Source organism: Hyla sarda, chromosome 7 (assembly GCF_029499605.1).
Source record: "Hyla sarda isolate aHylSar1 chromosome 7, aHylSar1.hap1, whole genome shotgun sequence".
NCBI classification, from domain to species: Eukaryota; Metazoa; Chordata; class Amphibia; order Anura; family Hylidae; genus Hyla; species Hyla sarda.
The window spans coordinates 212,076,623-212,093,884 of NC_079195.1; the positions used below are offsets into that span (position 1 = coordinate 212,076,623).

At 44.1% G+C, this 17,262-nt stretch overlaps 1 long non-coding RNA gene across 2 annotated transcripts in view; it reads right to left on the minus strand.

Moving 5' to 3' along the window:
* Window positions 1–419: 419 nt before the first annotated feature.
* Window positions 420–17,262, minus strand: part of LOC130282206 (uncharacterized) — a 38,660-nt gene continuing 21,817 nt past the window's right edge. The window contains exon 3 of one of the 2 annotated variants that reach the window (XR_008846280.1): window positions 420–655. This is a non-coding gene — a long non-coding RNA (uncharacterized LOC130282206). Of the gene's footprint in view, window positions 656–15,667; window positions 15,820–17,262 lie in introns of those variants that run through there. The other variant, XR_008846279.1, reaches the window with a different exon arrangement.

The following is a 17,262-nucleotide window of genomic DNA, read 5'->3' on the forward strand; positions in this document are numbered from 1 at the left end:
GTGACCGACGTGCACCCTTACTATTTCTACATCTTTATTGAGGTGCTGCTCTACTATTTTCTACATATCTATCTATCTATCTATCTATCTATCTATCTATCTATCTATCTATCTCATATCTAGCAACCAATCATCTACCCCATATCTGTCTATCTATCTATCTATCTATCTATCATCTTTTTAGCTATCTTCTATATATCTATCTATCAATCTATCCATCCATCCAAGGGTATAATTAGAATTCCATGGGCCCCAGGGCATTAAGAAGACAGGTTCCCCATTCAGTTTGTAAAGTATAAAGTAACCAAAAATCAATCTGGCTATAAATCTGCCTACTTTGTGCTGTTTGTTTATTTTTTTTTTTACTTATTTGATTCTCTATTATCTATCTATTTATCTATCTATCTATCAATCTATCTATCTATCTATCTATCTACCTACCATCTATCTCACATCTATCTATCTATCCATCTATCCATCCAGGGGTATAACTAGAATTCCATGGGCCCCAGGGCACAAAGAAGACAGGTTCCCCATCCAGTATGTCCTCTACAGCAGTTAGGAAGGTCCTCCATTAGGCAGCTAGTCCACATTTATGCAGGTAGATCCCCCATTTGCGAGGTAAAACCCCGAGTAGACAGGTAGTCCCCTTTTGCTGTAAAATAAAAAATAAAAAAATCATACTGGCCTCCTCTCCTGCACAGAGCAACAGCCGTACCGCCTCCTCCACAGAGGTCCTGCTCCGCTCCTGATGTGGGCCACAGAAAGCCTCAGGCTGTTTGCATACAACTCAAAGTAATGCTCACTCGCATAGGGATCTGAGCAAGTTTTGTGGCGCCAAATTAGATTATAAAGTGGGCGATTTGGGCTGCGGGCTGTTGAGAACTGACTAACCTGCCAGCATTATGATCCACTGGGAAGATAGGTGAGTGGGGCCATGTAGTCCATGACTGAGCCTGTCCACCCACAGCAACTGCATACCCTGCCTCTATTGGAGATACGCAACTCTATCTATCTACATCTTCGATTGTTCAATCTCAACATATAGTCAATCTTTGAATACATAAATTATGTTCTGCTGTCTCCATCTCTATAAGGTGAATCGATATCGCCCTGCACAAGCAGTCCTCCACTTCCTTTTATTAGAAAGTGAATGGACAAGTCACTTTCTTTAACCCCTTAAGGACTCAGCCCATTTGGGCCTTAAGGACTCAGACAATTTTATTTTAACGTTTTCGTTTTTTCCTTCTCACCTTCAAAAAACCATAACTATTTTATATTGTCATCCACAGACTAGTATGAGGGCTTGTTATTTGCGTGAAGTTGTCCATTGTAATGCCATCACTCACTTTACCATAAAATGTAATGCACCAACCAAAAGAAAATTATTTGTGTGGGGAAATTTAAAAGAAATCCCCAATTTTGCAAATTTTGGAAGGTTTCGTTTTCACGCCGTACAATTTACAGTAAAGTGTTCTTTATTCTTTGGGTCAATACGATTAAAATGATACCCATGATAATCTACTTTTCTATTTCTGTTGCGCTTAAAAAAAATCGCAAACTTTTTAACCAAATTAGTACATTTAAAATCCCCCTATTTTGAAGACCTATAACTTTTTCACTTTTCCGTATAAGCGGTGGTATGAGGGCTCATTTTTTTGCGCCGTGATCTGAACTTTTTTATTGATACCATATTTGCTTATATGAAGCTTTTAATACATTATCAATTTTTTGGGGAATAAAATGTTATAAAAAAGCAGCAATTTTGGACTTTTTTTTTTTTAACGTTCACGCCATTTACCATATGGTATCATTAACATTATATTTTAATAGTTCGGATATTTATGCATGCGGAGAAACCAAATATGCATATATTTTTTTTTTTTTACACTTTTTGGCGGTGAAATAGGGAAAATAGGACAATTTGCGTTTTTATTGGGGGAGGGGGTTTTTCACTTTTTTTTTTACTTTTCTTTACTTCTATTTTTACACTTTAATAGTCCCCTTAGGGGGACTATTTATAGCAATCATTCGATTGCCAATACTGTTCAATGCTATGCATAGGACATAGCACTGATCAGTGTTATTGGCTATCTTCTAGTCTGGTTTGCTCGATCGCAAACCAGAGCAGAAGACTTGTGGAAGGCAGCCGAGGCAGGTGAGGGGTCCTCCATCTGCCGTTCTGGATGATTGGATCGCTGCGGCGATCCGATCATCAATTTTAGAGACCGCAATGCTGCAGATGCCATGATCTGTATTGATTAAGGCATCTGAGGGGTTAATTCTGGACATCCGCCTGATTGCGGATGTTGGCCATTACCGGCGAGGCCCTGGCTGCTATCAGCAGCCGGGACCTGCTGCGCAAGACCCGAGCATCGCTCCGATGCTTGCGGTTATGTATAGGACATGAATGTACGTCCTTGTGCGTTAAGTACCACCTCACCAGGACATACATTTACATCCTGTGTCATTAAGGGGTTAACAAAATCAGCTCACGCCTCCTCCTCAGTTGTCATAATACCTACAACTTGACCGGTGAATGTTCTATCCTGACAAATATCACGACACATCACAGCCTTCTATTACATATTCGCATGCAGAAAGGTCACTGCCTCCTCCAAGATCAGCATCATCCTCTTCTGCTGCTGTGAACATTGTAACATTTTACCATTAACCACTTCCATCCTGGATATTCCATTGTAGGCCATTGATCCACACACACACTTACAAGAATTACAGAATAATGCATATATGAAGCGGTGCAGCCGTGACTCTAGAAGTATTGACATACTGGCATATTTCAAGGGAATACAGAGCATTATATAGACGATATAGCGACAATTCCATAATACAGTAATGGATCCACGCTGTGAGGCATAGAACTATATCTAACCAAGGTCTCGGTTTCCTGCACTGGGGAATAGATTTAAACAATGTGAAAAAAATGTACCAACCAGTCAACAGTAGTATGTCAATTTTTCTATTAAAATCCCATTGTTGACAGTATCATTGCATGGAGAGAGGTCAAGAGGTGTTAAATTGAAGCAGCATAGTCCTTTACTAGCAGGAGGTCTGTAGAGCGCAGGCTACACCATGTATTTTCTGAAGTTTGTTGGAAATAGGTCATAGATTTCGTGAAGCTATGGATTTTTTTCTCAGATCCCGGCGTATGCTCAGGGAGACAAAGCTGGAAACGAGTATTGAACTTGTTAAACTGATCTGCCTTCCTTTGTGGTCTCGAGGATAAAGAAAATCTGTAAGAAATTCCTGACAATATAGGAATATTCTGAAGGCAAATATTTGCTGATGGGAATAAAAGTGAATTTATATTGAGGGATCTACATGTTGTATATAGCCAGGGTTTGTAAGACTCAGAAGTTCAGTATATACTGTATGTGCGGGGCTTTACCTGGATCTGGAGGTGTATGACGTTGGGCCATTCTTTTACAGCAACACTTCATTTATAAATATCCTTAAAGGGGTACTCCGCCACTAGACATCTTATCCGTTATCCAAAGGATAGGGGATAAGATGTCTGATCGCAGGGGTCCCGCCGCTGGGGATCCCCATGATCTCGGCTGCGGCATCCAAGACATCCAGTGCACGGAGCGAACTTCGCTCCCTGCCGGATGACAGGCAATGCAGGACGGAGGCTCGTGATGTCAAGGTCACACCCCGCTTGTGACTTCACGGCCACGCCCCCTCAATGCAAGTCTATGGGAGGGGGCGTGACGGCCGTCACGCCCCCTCTCATAGACTTGCATTGAGGGAGCGTGACCGTGACATAACAAGCCTCCGGCGTTGAACCCAACGCTCTAAACGAACGCCGGGTGCAGCAGGGAGATCGAGAGGGTTCCTAGCAGCATGACGATGTCTAGGGGCGGAGTACCCCTTTAATGTAGGGCCGATCTCTCTAAGATATGGAAAGGAATAAGCATAACCCATGTGATCTAATGGACAGTAGAGGACGCTATTATTTATAGGGCTCATGCCCTATAGGTTGCCCATATTGTATGTCCATGCCTGCTAAAGATCCGTCCTAGAAACAATTGAAGGCACAATACAATCCAAGACTAGGGAGGGTTATTAAAACCAAAAGGGAAACATCATTTCAAATCAACAGTCTTGCCAATCTTCTTAAAACCTAGGCCATCTTTATCCTCAGAGAGTTCTTTGCCATGAGGTGCCATGTTGAACTTCCAGTGACAAGTATTACAGAGTATGAGAGCGATAACACCACATTTAAAACACCTGCTCCTCCATAACACCCGAGACCTTATAACACTAATGAGTCACATGACACTGGAGAGGGACAATGACTAATTGTGCCCAATTTGGACATTTTCACTTAGGGGTGCACTCTTTTTTGTTTCTAAGGTTAAGTTAATGGTTAATGGTTAGTTAATGGTAAAGTTAAAGGTTAATGGCTGTGTGTTGAGTTATTTTGAGTGGACTCAACATTAAACACTGTTATACAGGTTGTGCAATCACTACTTTACATCGGAGCAGAGGGTCATTTCTTCAGTGTTGTCATATGAAAAAGTAGAAGAAAATACATAAAATGTGAGGTGTGGACTCACTTATGGGAGATACTGTATATATAATGTGAGGGGTGGACTGTCTTATGGGAGATACTGTATATATAATGTGAGGGGTGGACTCACTTATGGGAGATACTGTATATATAATGTGAGGGGTGGACTCACTTATGGGAGATACTGTATATATAATGTGAGGGGTGGACTCACTTATGGTATATACTGTATATATAATGTGAGGGGTGGAGTCACTTATGGGAGATACTGTATATATAATGTGAGGGGTGGAGTCACTTATGGGAGCTACTGTATATAATGTGAGGGGTGGACTCACTTATGGGAGATACTGTATATATAATGTGAGGGGTGGACTCACTTATGGGAGATACTATATATAATGTGAGGGGTGGACTCACTTATAGGAGATACTGTATATTTAATGTGAGGGGTGGACTCATTTATGGGAGATACTGTATATATAATGTGAGGGGTGGAGTCACTTATGCGATATACTGTATATATAATGTGAGGGGTGGACTCTCTTATGGGAGATACTGTATATAATGTGAGGGGTGGACTCTCTTATGGGAGATACTGTATATAATGTGAGGGGTGGACTCTCTTATGGGAGATACTGTATATAATGTGAGGGGTGGAGTCACTTATAGAAGATGCTGTATATTCATATATTCTAATATATTCCTAAAGACTGGTCCTTTCATTACATCTAGAGTCGGCACATTGAAGGATCTTTTGTCTGACAAGGAGTAGTCACAACCTGCTGCGAATAGATTTAAAGACCCATTTATACGTTTTATGTTCTAGGGTTTCAGAAGAACATAAAAAAAATGTATTCTGTTTCTTTGTTTTTACATCGGAGCATTTTTCATGAATTTGCTGAAGACTGTCATTAACCTTGATAAAAACCAGTTTGAGGCGAGAGATTGTAAGCTCTTCTGGGTAATAATTCACATTGTCGTGTAAATCTATTACAGCCCTTATAGCGTAATTCCAATGCGTCGTAAAAATATTTATTGCAAAGTTCTTTGAGGCTTGCAGATTATCAAGTCCTCCACAGGGGTCCTTCAAAAAAACAAAACAAAACACGTTTATCTTGAAGAAGATTGCATCCAGAAAAACGTGTATTTGTAATACTACAGGGCAAAGACTTTATATATATATATATATATATATATATATATATATATATATATATATATATATATACACACACACACACACACACACACACCATATATACTCGAGTATAAGCTAACCCCAATATAAGCCGAGGCCCCTAATTTTACCCCAAAAACCCCGGAAAAGTTATTGACTCGACTATAAGCCTAGGGTGGGAAATACATCATACCCCCACGTAATCATCCAGACCCCCGTCATCTTTCCCCCCTTCATCATCACCACCTGTCAATCTCTTCATCAGTGGTCTTCAACCTGCGGACCTTGGGATGTGCAAAACTAAAACTCCCAGCATGCCCGGACAGCCATCGGCTGCTGGGTGTTGTAGTTTTGAAACCTCTAGAGGTCCACAGGTTGAAGACCACTGTGGCCTTCGTCATCATCCAGATCCCCCCCCCCTTTTGTTTTGTACTCACCTCCCCTCAGCGGGATGTTAGGGTGAGCTGGTCCGGGCCATCTATGCTGCAGGGACCGTCCGGTGGGGATGGTTAGTCGTTGTGGGCTGTCCATTTTCACCGGGGGGGGGGCCTCTTCTCCGCGCTTCGGACCCGAACTAGTGCGTTGCCCTGACGACGACGCACAGGGACGTTGCTCATGAACGTACCTGTGCGTCGTCATCAACGAAACGTCACTACTCCAGGGCCGGGCCCGAAGCACGGAGAAGAGGGCCCCCCCGGTGAAAGGCCCCGTTCACACTACGGAATTCTCGTGGCTGAATTCAGCGAGCGGAGATTCCGCCTGGCGGCCGCCGCCATAGATGTTTCGGCGCTAGGGCCGCGGGGCACTGAGCCGTGACCATTGACGGCTATGGTCCGCTCGCGGAATCTGCGCAAAGAATGAACGTGTTCTTTCTTTGCGCGGAGCACTTTCAGTGGCTGAAATGTCCGCCGCTGAAATTCCACAGTGTGAACGGGTCTCGCGGAGACCCATTCACACTAATGTTAAAGTTCACACCTCGGAATTCCGCCCGCGGAAATTCCGCCCGCGGAAATTCTGCGGCAATTTCGTAGTGTGAACGGGGCCTAAAGCAGAAGCTAGACAATGCAGTAAATGTAGTAAATTCTGTGCCGTACAATGCTGCCGCTCCTTGTTTTGTATCTGCAACTTTATAGTTTTGTAATATCTCTTTTGGTGGGGAAAGTGACCTTATACAGTAATTTGTTGCTTCCTCGCCAGCTACTGTAAGTCATTGAGTCGTCCTCTTCTCTCGCTATGTTATAGAAATGTTTTAGGGAAAAAAAATCATATACATTGTTATGCCGGGTGCAGGGGGAGAGGATTGACAAAAAGATTTAAAACATATCAAGGAGGGGATCTCTATGCCATGCCCGCCCTTGAAGGGCAGGGCATGGCATGGAGATCCCCTCCTTGATTCGTTTTAAATCTCCTAAAGGGTTTATGCCCGAGATTATAGGTTACTGTCTATCCACATATACCAGCGGTCAGGCCCCAGTGGCCACAAGAATGGGGGGTCCCTTGTCACCTGAGTCGGGCATGTGTGCTATTTTTCCATTGACTTGCAGTGGTTTTGCCAAAGGTAGCCAAGTGCACCATTTGGTTAGCTTAATATTTGGTTACCTAGCCAATGAATATCCACAATTGTCGCTTCACTCACTTGGGGAACAAGAAACCCCCATTCTTGTGATTGAAGGGGTCTCAGAGGCATATCACCTACCATGTGATATCCTTAGATATCCCCTTTAACTGTATCTGTTGTGGAGGTGTTCAGTAACCAATATTTATGCCATTGGGACTCCCAAAGAAGTTTTTGCACCAGATTTCCAAGAATTTTGGGATTGTATTTGATTCATCCCAGAAGACCTTAATTTAACCTTAAGGGACTTCATGGTGGAGGAGATGACAGACTACTGGTCAATGTCCCTGATCTACAACATACATCCTTATGTCATTGATTGGACATCAAGTTAAAAAGCATTTGCAAAATATTAAAAATTTTATGGGAAACAGAAAGCTTGTTCACCCACAATAAACCAAATACACTGGGGTATAGTGCGGGTGAACAGGAGTAGAATGAGGGGTACAGAAATTCGTCCAGTAGTATAGAACAAGCATAGGCAACCTTCAGCACTGCAGATGTTTTGGACTACATCTCCCATGATGCTCTTAAAGCCAAAATGCTGACAAAGCATCATGGAAAATGTAGTCCAAAACATCTGCAGTGCCAAAGGTTGCCTATGCCTGGTTTAGAAGATATTGTCCCCTGTAGCTTCAATGCAGAACAGGATGGAGGCTAGTCATGGCCGGAAGAAGATAAACAGAGAAGAAAAAGAAAGAGAGCAACTTTAAGAAGATGCCTCCTGTGAGTCATTGGATGCAACTGCACTGTAATCACTTATATGGTCTGCTGAGCTTGTGTAGATCTGGGGTCACTACTATATGGACTTTGTATAGGAGGATATTGGTCTTTGTTCACTGGTGGTAATGGTGTGGCAGTATTATTCTCACTTGTATACTGTCACGATTCAGCAGGCTGGAGGTGGATCCTCTATGCCAGAGAGGGATTGGCGTGGACCGTGTCGGTGGACCGGTTCTAAGTTGCTACTGGTATTCACCAGAGCCCGCCGCAAAGCGGGATGGTCTTGCAGCGGCGGTAGCAACCAGGTCGTATCCACTGGCAACGGCTCAACCTCTCTGACTGCTGAGATAAGCGCGGTACAAGGGAGTAGACAAGAGCAAGGTCAGACGTAGCAGAAGGTCGGGGCAGGCGGCAAGGTTCGTAGTCAATGGTGATAGCAGAAGGTAAGGAACACAGTAGTTGTAAACACAGAGTAGCTTTCTCTAGGCACAAGGCAACAAGATCCGGCAAGGAAGTGCAGGGGAAGTGAGGTCATATAGCCAGGGAGCAGGTGGAAACTAATTAGGGTGATTGGGCCAGGCACCATCATTGGTGCACTGGCCCTTTAAATCTCAGAGAGCTGGCGTGCGCGCGCCCTAGAGAGCGGAGCCGCGCGCGCCAGAGCATGACAGCCGGGGACCGGGACAGGTGAGTGACTTGGGATGCGATTCGCGAGCGGGCGCGTCCCGCTATGCGAATCGCATCCCCGCCGGCAATGTCAGTGCAGCGCTCCCGGTCAGCGGGTCTGACCGGGGCGTTGCAGGGAGAGAAATGCCGCAAGCGCTTCGGGGAGGAGCAGGGACCCGGAGCGTTCGGCGTAACATATATTGGTATTATTGGTAATATTGGTCTCAGTATACAGGATTTGGTCAGTAACAGCATGATGGTAATATTTATGGTGATAATATTCCTACTTGTAAACCAGTATTATTGGTAATATTGGTCTCTGTATATAGGATTTGGTCAGTAACAGTATGATGGTAATATCTACTGTGATAATATTCCTCCTTGTATACTGGTATTATTGGTAATTTTGGTCTCAGTATACAGGATTTGGTCAGTAACAATATGATGGTAATATGTATGGTGATAATATTTTCTCCTTCCTTCCTCATTAAACTAATGAGCTCTTGTTTATCTTGTCGTGTGTTTTAAAATATTTTTTTGCATAGACGATGGGGAAGCTAGCAGGAGAGTCCTGGCCGTGGACTCAGGGGGCGGGCCACACTTTAGGGGCCCCAAAGTTTCTGATGGCAACCCTGCATAATATAGATCCGTACAGAAGGTGTTATTTCAGCACGTGAAAGGGTTAAACGTTTGCACATCACATAATGAAGGCACCTTCCTACATCTCACATTGAACCTGTCACTACTCTGCTACTGTGCAAATTGCAACAATGAAACAAGTAGATGCGCCAAATAAAAACGTGAGCATGTCGGTGCTGTGTGAAAAAGTAATGAGAGGCAGATTTTGGTCTATGTTCTCACTTGTAGTGTACCTGTGAGCACAGCAACAACTCGCAGGAGTGTGAGCTCATTTATTATGGAAACCATATGTACTGATGAGATGTTCAGTATTTACACTCTATTCTATATAGATATTCCCGTACGTTGTGGGGCAGGGACTGATTTAGCAAGTTGGCAATAAATTGCCCCTCTTCCTCACAGACTGCTGCACCGGTTTTTAGAGTGTGGCACTGTCTATTAGATTTATCCATTAGATAGTGGCTGATAATATTCTCAAGATCTACTTCAGCTTTGGCAAATTCCTAACCAGGTCACAATGGTTTGAGCACATTAGTATTTTCTGTAGGGGACACCTTGGTTGAAGAATGTCAGGGCTATGACCTACTGCCAGGGCTATCGGGAAGTGTTGGAAAAAGATCTCCAAGCAAAGACCAAGTTTATACTGTAGGTAAAATATAGTCTGACATTCACCGGTTGACTGGTGGGTGGTTCTGGGTTGGGGATAAGATAATCTGACAGGATTTTAGGTACTCAAGGTATATGGTTTCACATTTCTATATATTTTTGGGTATCCCAGGAGACCTCCAGGCCAAAGATAGGGGTATTGGTCCTAGGTGCCCCAAGCAATAGGTTAAGGGAGGTTACTGTATTTTTCACCGTATAAGATGCACTTTTTCTTTCCCAAAACTGGAGGGGGGGGGGGGGGGGAAGTTGGTGTGTCTTATATGGCGAATACACATTAAAACCCTGTCCTATCGCAGCGGTCCCTGCGGCCATCAACGGGCGGGACCCGCGGCTAATACAGGACATCACCAGTCGCGGTGATGCCCTGTATTAACCCTTCAGACGTGGTGATCAAAGCTGACTGCCACGTCTGAAGGGAAAGGGACACTGACCCGGCTGCACCGGGAGGGACCTTACCTGCCTCCTCGGTGTCTGCTCCGTGCCGGGATCCCCTGCTTGGCCTGCGCTCTCCTTTGTCGTCATCACGTCGTCGCACACGCCGTCCCGTCATCCAATAGGAGCGGCGTGCGTAGCGACGTGATGGCGGCGACGGAGAGCGAGGATACCGGGCAGCAGAGATGTTCCGGAGCAACGGGGACACCCCAGGGATGCGGCGACAGCGATGGAGAGCGACATCCAGGGCAGCGGTGACGGGTCCAGAGCAGCGGCGACACGTGAGTATTACCTCCTATACCAGTGGTCTTCAACCTGCGGACCTCCAGATGTTGCAAAACTACAACTCCTGGCATGCCCGGACAGCCAACGGCTGTCCGGGCATGCTGGGAGTTGTAGTTTTGCAACATGTGGAGGTCTGCAGGTTGAAGATCACTGTCCTATACTTTACATTGTATTCTAGATTTTCCTCCTTTAAAATTGGGTGCGTCTTATATGCCGGAGCGTCCTATATGGCGAATAATACGGTAAATGCCAAGTTCTGCTTGTGTAGGATTCTATTAGCACTTCGGGCAACAGGCAGAATCCCCTATCTGCAACCCCTTTACACCCTCTGGGTATGCTGCAGCTACATCGACCCCGTTTCTTACCATAAGCACCTTGTCTTCTAGTCTAGTCTGTGGTTTGACTTTAACAGATCTGATCTGGCAGAGGATCGGGGCATTGGTCCTCAGTAACCATTGATTGAGGGGTCTCAATTAATATAGGGTGTCTGTTCTGGGGTCTTAATTTATGTGTGTTACTACAGAGGCTGGAAATAGGTGCAAAGTGAGAAACCAGAGATGGTCTCTCACTGGATGGAAAAGAAAAAGAAATAGACTTTTTTAAAAATGAACAAAGACGTCATCTGTAAGTCACTGGATTTATAGGGGAGCTTTCAGCTCTCCTGACATGACTTTATGGTACATCCTAGTATCACCCATGAAATAATTATTTTGGACCAGACTTCCATGTTCTTACTTAAGTTGAACGAGCTCGCTCGAATCTGACAATGTTGGAGCTGAGATGTGCCAACAGCTCAGTAAGGAAAGAATGAATTGGTACTTAGTTAAAGGGTACCTCTCATCAAAAAAACTTTTGATATATTATAGATTAATGTATGCAGAATAACTTTACAATTGCATGTTATTAAAAAATATGCTTCTTTCTATTTAATTTTCCACTTTGAAGAAATGACCACTAGGGGTATCCCTACCAGTCCTGGCAGCAAGCATTTCAGACTCATGCTGGAGTCCTAAACACTACGAGCTGCCAGTCTGCTTTGTTCACAAAGGAGAACACTCAGAACTGCCAGCCTGCTTTGTTCACAGCCTGTTTGGCTGTGAACAAAGCAGGCTGGCAGCTCTGAGTGTTTAGGACTCCAGCATGAGTCAGAAATGCTTGCTGACAGGACTGATCGGGAAAAATACAATAGAAAGAAGCATATTTTTCTTTAACATGCTATTGGAAAGTTATTCAAAATTAATTAATCTAAAATATATCAAAAGTTTATTTGATGAGAGGTACCCTTTAACTTCTTGGGGCAGGGGGGTGTATACTTTATGCAGCCATATATTTAGATGGCTGTATAATGTATACAGGGAAGAGAGTTTTATGGCCGCAGCCTATCTCCTGGGGCCTTTTACTTAGGACCCTGGGATATCTGTGTATTAGACTGGTATCGTTGGCGTTAACCTGCATGTAATTATTGGGTTGAAGAATATTTCTAATGGATTTTTGGCATGGATGAGTCTTTGAAATAGAAAACCACTGTCGGGTAGTATTCCATTATTCACGTTGATGGCGTTTAATGTGCCGCTTAGCTATAATGCGCCTGTATGATCATCAATGGTCCCTCTTATTAAACTTACAGGTATAGGCACTGTAATTAATTGATGAAGTATAGCCATTGTTATTGAACCATAATGCTGCATCCTCATGCTGCCGAGCCATCCCTGTTAATAGAACTGCTGATATAACATTATACCATGGTACATTGAAGAGATGGGTTCGTACTGAATATGGCGGTTATACTGTATGTATGCTTAGGACACATGCAGGGAAGCTATTCCCTTTGGGCTCATTCACACTACTTATTTTCCAAATAGACTTCCGCTCCGGAGTTCCGATGCAGCAGTCTTCCATTATTTTCAACGGGATCCTGCTGCTCCATTCAGACTGTGAAACTTCTGCCGAAAGAATGAAATTGTTTTCAGAAATTCCACAGTATGAACCTAGCCTAAGGGTCTATTCACACGGCAGAATTTCCGCTTGCGGAATTCCGCCTCAAATTAAAGTCCATAGACTTCTATGGGATTCCGCACTCCCATTCACACTTCTGAATTTCTGCTTGCGGAATTCCGCTAGCGGAATTCCGCAAGCGGAAATTCAGAACTGTGAATGGGAGTGCAGAATCCCATAGAAGTCTTTGGGCTTAGATTTGAGGCTGAATTCCACAAGCAGAAATTCTGCTGTTTAAATAGCCCCTAAGGCTGGGTTCATACTGCAGAATTTCTGGGCAGAATTTCTGCCATAGATAGAGCCGGCGAAACTAGGATCGAGCATATTGCATTGCGGCCCCCATAGACTGCAATGCATTTCTGGGTGGATCTTTAGGGATATCCGCTCAGAAATGCATTGCCATCTATGAAGACGGCAATGCAGTCCACATGGTCCTAGTGCCGTTGGCTCAATATCTGGCAGAAATTCTGCCAGGGATTCCACGGTGTGAACCTAGCCTAAGGCTAGGTTCAGACTTCGGAATCTCCGGGCAGAAAATTTCTGCCCAGAGATTCTGAGTTCCGCCTGCGCCGACTGAATAAGTCGGCGCTAGGACCGCGCGGACACTGCAGTCTCCCATAGACTGCAATGTGTTCTGCGAGGAATTCCGCCTGAAGAAAGAGCACCGCCTTTCTTCAGGCGGAAATTTCTAAGCGAATTTTCCGCTTCACAAATTCCGAAGTGTGAATTTGTGAATGGAAAACCATTCACTACACTATACATTTTAGCAAGCGGAATTTCTGACGGAAATTTTACGACTGAATTTCTGTCGGAAATTCCGTAGTCTGAACCTAGCCTAAGTGTTTAGTTTACTGAGGAAATCTGAGCAGAAACTAAGGGATAAGGTGCTCAGCCCAGCACTTCTGTCTCTTTGCTCTAGAGACCAGTAGTGTTGCTCGCGAATATTCGCAATTCGAATTTTAGCGCTATATATTCGTAATTACGAATATTCGTGTTTTTTTTTTTTTCCTTTTTTTTTTTTCACAGTACACATCACAGTGATCATCCCTCTCTGCTTCCAGCTTGTGTGGTGTAAAGAAGGCTCTAATACTACTGTGTGAGACCGGTGTGCGAATTTTCGCATATACGAAAATATTCGCTAATGTTATTTTTGTACATGCAAATTTTCGCATATGTTAATTTTCGCACACGTGAAAATTCGCATATGCTAAAATAAAACGCGAATATTACGAATATGCGAATATGACGAATATTCGTCCACATATTCGCGAATATTCGCGAATTCGAATATGGCCTATGCCGCTCAACACTAGAGACCAGTGAGAGTCCCCCACCGATCACATGTCAGAAGCTGACCAAAAGTTTAGGTACACTATAAAGGGGGTGTCCAGTAGAGAAAACACATTTTAATTCACCCTATTATGGAAGAGTAGAGAAAGGGGTATCTTCTGTTCCGTGTCCACATCTCTTGGCCAGAGTAGGAAGAAGTTGTGAGGGGCATCTCTTGTTTAGCAATATACAGACAATCCCTTAAATTTAAATTGCACTGTGCAATGCTTAGTTTACCCTGAGGTGGCACTGCAGCAAAAATGTACACTTACTACTAGATTTCCCAAGAGATTACAGCTGATTGCTGGGGCAGTAGACCTTCTTCAAATAAACATTCAGGGAGCTCCATTCATATTTAAATAGTGGAAATTAAGCAGAGAAAAAAAATGCTACATACCAGTTGTTTTTTCCTGTTTTTTTCTTCCTGTAAGACAATAGACACCAATGGTAAACCAGATGGACCCCATTCTAGTCAATGGGATCCTTTGGTGTCCGTGGAACAATGGACCAATGGTCCAGCTTAGTTTTTTCTTTCTGCCAGGACTCTATTCTCAGACTTAGGCTTGGGAATTAGAAAAATTCACAGCCAGACAACTTTTCTCTATATCACCCCCCTTTAGACGTATTGTACAGTGGTTCCTCAACATACAATTTTAATTGGTTCTAGGAGGCCATTGTATGTTGAAACCATAGTATGTTGAGTACATATGCCATATGTAAAACTGGTAATTGGTTCTGGAGCCCCGGGACCATTGTATGTAGAGTACATATCTCTATGGAAAACTGGTAATTGTTTCCGGGACGACCATTGCATGTTGAGTGTATGGGGAATACAGTGACCCCCCGACCTACGATGGCCCCGACATACGATAATTTCAACATACGATGGCCTCTCAGAGGCCATCGCATGTTGAAGGCAGCAACATGCTTTTGTATGTCGGGGCCATCGCATAAACGGCTATCCGGCAGCGCAGACTGCTTCAGCTGCCGCCGGATAGCCGTTTACGGTGCCCCGTGTGGTCCGCTGACGATCACTTACCTGTCCTCGGGGCTCCGGGGAGTACTCTTCGGGCTCCCCTGCATCGTGGGCGCTCTCCATCGTTGTCATCACGTCACTGCGCACGCCGTCCCGTCATCCAATAGGAGCGGTGTGCATAACGACGTGATGGAGGCGACGGAGAGCGAGGATGCCAGGGAAGCAGAGGCCTTGCCGGAGCGTCAGGGACACCCCGGGGATGCGGTGACAGCGATGGAGGGCGACATCCAAGGCAGCAATGACGAGCGGTGATGGTCCGGAGCGGCGGGGATACGTGAGTAGAACCTCCAATAGTACTTTACATTGCACAGATCCCTCAACATACGATGGTTTCAACAAACGATGGTGCATTTGGAACGGATTACCATCGTATTTTGAGGGACCGGCCACTGTATTTAACAAACCAGTGTGCCTCCAGCTGTTGCAAAACTACAACTCCCAGCATGCCTGTATAGCCATTGACTGTCTGAGCATCTGGGAGTTGTAGTTTTGCAACTGCTGGAGGAACACTGTTTGGGAAACATTGATGTGTGGCGTGTATTGTGTGTACGGGGGAGTTGGAGTTCACCTTATCCATGTGACTCTTAGTCCTAGGAGCGGAGGACGGAACTCATAGAAGTCCTGCCAGTCCTCATCCAACTGTGCGAGCGGCGCTGCAATGTCCATGCTGGGGGTCCCGGGCTGTGCGCAGGAGGGGGCCATCGTATGTCGGGGGACCACTGTACATAAAAAATAAAAATAAATGAATGGTGTGTGATGTCAATCACGAGCTAAATCCAGACACAATGGTAAAGAATTAAAACCTGGCACATTTAGATGTTGGTTCATGTCTGCAATGCATTACCTGTCAGAGCTTGTCCTTAAATACAACAGAACACAAAGCTACATGTGAAGGTCGTTGCGGCCCACAGCCATACCAGGCACATGTACCTTCCCTTTATCTTTGCTATTTGAAAAGAATAGAACAGGCTGTGAATGTGAGCAAACAGACTGGAGCTCGTACACATTGTAGTAGTGCTGCCTGGTGAATGCAGAGCTGCACTGTCACATTGTTACGGGTGAATGGCATCTTGACTGACAGTTAATGAGAGAATGTTTAACTTGTGTGTTGAGCACTAACTGCGCTGTCTATAATCTGACAGCACTGATGTATTTTTCTGGTGCACGAAAGCGTTCCATAACAGCCCAGCAACAAATTGGATATATCTTTTTTTTTTTTTTTTCCCTCCTATCTCACGCTTTATATATACTGGGTTGTTGCATTTTCATTTTTAAGTTAGACGGGACTGATCTACTTCTTGACTGGAGATGCTTTAGTCTTCCAAAAAAAAAAAAAATTACAATAAAAAGTTCTCTAGTTTCTTAAAGGAAACTCTTCTGGTATTAATTTGTGGAGTTGTGAACTTAAAGCGTACCTGTCACCTGTAAAAAATAAAAAGCAACAACTCATAGATGTTACAATGCAATTAGCATTCTGTTCCCTTAATTTTTATCTATTTTCTGGCCAGATAAAAGCCCTGTTGTGCTGCTTACTTCCCCTGCATTCCTCTCCATAGCAAGGGCTGAGCTGAGCTGTGTCAGCTTTCTCTTCCTGACTAGAGATGAGTGGACTTTCTGAAAGTGTTCGATTTGTGATGAATCTGCTGGTTTGCTGTAACATCTTGCTGGCCAGAGGGCCATGTGCCAGGCTAGCAAGGAAAGAGTTAAAGGAGAACTCCGAAATATAAAAATTGTTGCCCATAGTGCCGGCACTATGAAGGCCCCGGGGGAGTGGAGGAAGGTATGTACAGCTTTATTTTTTTTACTGCCGGCACTATGGGCGACAATTTTTATATTCCTGAGTTCTCCTTTAATAAGCACTGTTAACTCTTTGGGGGTATACATTATACAGCCATAATACATATAGTGAAGGGATCTACAAAGGCTCCCTGGGAAAGTTGGGAATTGTACTTTAGCAACAGCTGGAGGCTGTTTGAGAAGACCTTGGCAAAAATGGTATGTTCACATTATACATTGGTAGTAAGTAGAACTCTTTTCCCTATACATTATACAGCCATATAGATTGCTACATAATGAATACCACTCCTCCAAGGAGTCAACTAGTGCTAATTAACCCCTTAAGGACCGGGGTTTTTTCCGTTTTTGCATTTTCGTTTTTTGCT